The 4,121-nt window shown below is 45.3% G+C and overlaps 1 pseudogene; it reads left to right on the forward strand.

Moving 5' to 3' along the window:
- The first annotated feature begins 2,443 nt into the window (after positions 1-2,443).
- Positions 2,444-3,385, forward strand: LOC118594248 (annotated as a pseudogene).
- The last annotated feature ends 736 nt before the right edge of the window (positions 3,386-4,121 follow it).

Below are 4,121 nucleotides of genomic sequence, written 5' to 3' on the forward strand. Positions count from 1 at the left end.
ATCATCTATCTATCTGTCTGTCTGTCTAGCTCTAGCTTTCACCAGAATCTTCCATCTCATCAAATTCTCCCTTGTATCCCCTTAATCCCACAGGCTGCTGCAGAACTCACCTCACCCCAGGATTACAGATACCCTAGGCTCTATGATCATGGTCTCCACTGCAAGGACTTCAGCTTTGCATTTGAGCTGTGCCGTCAATTCTGTAGCTTAGCTCAGAAGCTGGCTTGGAGCTGCAGAAGACCTGGAGACATATCTGCTCTTCACTCAGAGGTCATGGGCAACCCCTTCAGATTTTCTGCACGCTAGACCCAGAGACTCTTCCTGACCATACACTCTGGTGCTGGCCCTCCAATACCAGAATGCCAAGAGACTCCACCCACTAGAGATGGAGAGGCAAGCTTATCCCTACCGCAGGCTTCCACATGTGACACCAGATGCCAAATGGCCTTTTAATCGTGGAAAATTCATAAATTATTTTGTCCTGAGGCCTTTGATTCACTTCCTTCCAAACCATGGAGCTGTAACACCACAAGCCTAGTCACCAGAGCAGATGTTCTCAACCTGTGGGTCACAACCCCTTTGAGGATAGGTTGAACAACCTTTTCACGGGAGTCCCTAAGACCATCAGAAAACACTGGTACTTACATTACAACTCATAACAATAGCAAAATAACAGTTATGAAATTACAATGAAAGTGACTTTACAGTTGGGGTCACCACAATATAAGGATCACAGCATTAGGAAGGGCGAGGTTCTGGAGGTCTGCAGCTGGGAAGAGGCCTGGGAAGATCTCAGCAAAGATGACAGGTAGATGGTACATTGGTGTATAACATGATGCTTCAACATCATGTGCCGTGAGAGAACTGCCAAGATGCCCCCAGAAGGAAAATGGACAAGGGAATGAGCAACTGTGCTGTTCAAAAGCACCGACCTTTGTTTGGGGGACACCTTGCAGAAGGGGTCTCTTAAGAACTGGAGCCTGTCATCTTCTTACCAGCTGGAGTAGTTATAGAGCAGAGAAGAGATGGTGGAGAAGGAAGCTAAAACATTTCCTTTTGTGGCCCATAGTTGGCCATTGCCAGGGGTAACTAATGAGTCAGTTCAAGAACGTTAGGTGATCCGAAAACATCTCTCCTGGAGGCTATCGCTGGGGTTCCTGGGGCAGGCAGTCAAGAATCTAGAGAAACAAGTCACTCTGCTTCCAGAAAACAAATTATTATAGTTACTGGAAGTGTGACTGTTCAGCCGAGGGTGGAGTCTGACAAAATGATTTGGCCCTTGGTCACAATGGCAAGTTAAAAGCAATGAGATACTAAGAGTGGCAATGATGTGTGGATGGGCCTCTGAAGGGGCTGTACAGTGCTGCGGGCCACAGAAATATGGAGCAGGAATTCAGCTGACTATAGCAAAGGCTAACACCTGGAAGAAGCAGAGCTCTTCTAGAGGAAAAAGCCAAGCCAAGCTTTTAAATATATTTTATCTAGTTTCTGCAATGATTTTCTTGTGCACTATAGTAGCTTTCCCAATTAATTCTTCTTCTAAGAACTTCTAACAGTGTATTTTATCTGAGTTACCTCTCAAACATCCAAAGACAAACGGCAGGCAGACAGAAATAGCATTCCAGACCACCTGCTGGTCTCTTGTGTAGACGAATTCCTAAACAGTCTTCTTAAAAAACAAAAAAAAACAAAAAAACACAGAGCCAGAAATTGGGGTTAAAGCTGAGAGATCAGAAGAATAGGACAAGCCACAGCCAACCTCACCTCACTGACCCTCCACTTCCAAAGAGACCTACTTCCTGTATACCCACGCCTAGATGCCTTTCTGTTCTGCTAACTCATTGGCTCTCTCTGCCCAGCTACATCACTTCCTCTTCTAGCCGAGCTCCGTTACTTCCTGTCTGTCTGTACAGACCTCCAGACCTTTATGGTTAACTACTGTTGGAATTTAAGGCATGTGCCACCACACCTGACTCTGTTCCCAGTGTGGCCTTGAACTCACAGAGATCCAGACATATTCCTGCCTCCCGAGTGATAGCATTAAAGGCGTGTGCTACCATTGCTTTACTTCTACTTTAATGTAGTGGCTGAATTTTTTCTCTTACCCTCAGATAAACTTTATTGGGGTACACAGATAAAATATCACCACACTCCTGAATGAAGGTAACTATGCATACGGAGACACCACCTAGGCCAGGCAGGCAAGGCAGATGAGGTACAAACCTTTGCTTCTTGTACAAATTAAGCTTAACCCTTTCTTCCGTAGACCAAATGATATCTGTAGACCTCTGCTTTTAACATCTTAACTCAGAACAAAAGAGCATTCACGTACCAGGTGCATCAAGCTGTGACACAGACTTCCTAGCTACGGAGCAGACTCACCCCATCCGAGCAGAGAGTGGCAGGGCACAGTATGGCTGATGGTAGGTGTAGGACACGGATCATGCGAAGAGGAGAAGATGGAGATATGAATGAAGACAAAGGTGAGGACAAGATGGAAGAACTTAGAACTATGAGCGGACAGGAGGAGAAGGGACAGAGAGGAGCTAAGGATGAGAGTGGAGCTGAAGCTGTGTAGATAGAATTTTGTCTCAGAAGAATGAAGTGAATGGACTAAAGAGCTCGGTGTACTTGGATTCATTCCCTCAGATTATTTCTCGCTGATGGTAGTGTCTCTTTGGGAAGCCCCAGGAAAAGACCATTAGAGGCTAGACCCCCATAGCCTTTGCTAGTGCAGGACCCCCACTAGAAATAAAAGATGACAGCAGCAGCCAGGCCAACTTTTGAACCTGTGGTGTTCAAGCAGAGACCTTCCCTCTCATACAAAGATTAAATTCAACCCACACAGGATGCCCTGGAAGAGGTTCGAATCCATGACTTCACGAGAGAGTTAGAAGAGAGAGAGAAAACTGCTGTGAGGGGAGATAAAACAGGAATCACCCACCCCAAGAACATACACCTTCCTCTTCAGTGTCAAAGAGTCCCTGCTCAGACCAGATTCCTGCAGCCAGCCTCAATGCCAGCCAGCCTCACAGACGAGGAAGGCCAGGATTTTGAAGAGAAGAGAGATGGTGGGTGATACAGAGGCTCTTCTTGCAGACCTGGAAGAAACCAAGAAGGAAAGAGCTGAAGGGCAGCCAGGAAGGACCAAGAACAAAAGCGAAGGAAGTGAGAATTCGCATGGTAAATATCCCGAGAGGAAACCTTCTTCTTAACCTCCCTGGCTCATCCCAGCCTCGTGCCAGCTTCAGGGTTAAAAGAAGGTGGGATGTTAAAGAACTGTGCACAGTATAGATGACCAGAAGAAAAAAAAAGATTTGTAAACAATGCACTGCCATCTGAATTTCATAGAATGTTCAAGGTGAAATTTTATATGCTTAACTAAAGACTAAAATGTTTTTTGTCTTTTTTTTTTAATGAGAGAGAGAGAGAGAGAGAATCCGACAGTGCCAAATGCCATTGAGGAGGGAGCAGCAGGGGCTCCTCCGACTCAACACTGCTTCTTAGACAAAACAGAAGCTTGTGAAGTCATGAGAGTAAACACACGTGTCACATGAGCTGTCCATACTTGGGACTTTCCTGAATGAGCTTAGAATTGGTGTTCACACGAAAACCTCAACAGGGCTATCTATAGGAGCTTTATTCGTAATAATTGCCCAAACTTCTTGTGAACCAAGATGCTCTTTAGTGAGCAAGTAGATGAGCTGTAGATCATCCAGACAATGGATAATAACACACACACACACACACACACACACACACACACAAGCTGTCAAGAGACGTGGAGTCTGCAATGTATATTACGGACTGAAAGGAATCATCTAAAAAGAAAAAAAAAAGGTTCATATTCTACCGCTCTAACTAAAAAAGCCAATCTACAGAGACAATGAGAGGACCACAGAGTCAGGGAAGAGATAGTAATGGGTGAGAGAGCCCAGAGGGCTTTAGGACAGCCAAGTCACTCTATGAGGTACTACCATGGTGAATACATGCCATTGTACTCTTGTCTAAGCACAGTCAATGTTTATACCAAGGGTACCCATGTAGACGTTAACAACCCATCACTCATGGGGATGTTGCTAAGGAGGCTACACACGCACAGGGATAGGAGATGTGTTGAA

This window comes from Onychomys torridus, chromosome 12 (assembly GCF_903995425.1).
Source record: "Onychomys torridus chromosome 12, mOncTor1.1, whole genome shotgun sequence".
NCBI classification, from domain to species: domain Eukaryota; kingdom Metazoa; phylum Chordata; class Mammalia; order Rodentia; family Cricetidae; genus Onychomys; species Onychomys torridus.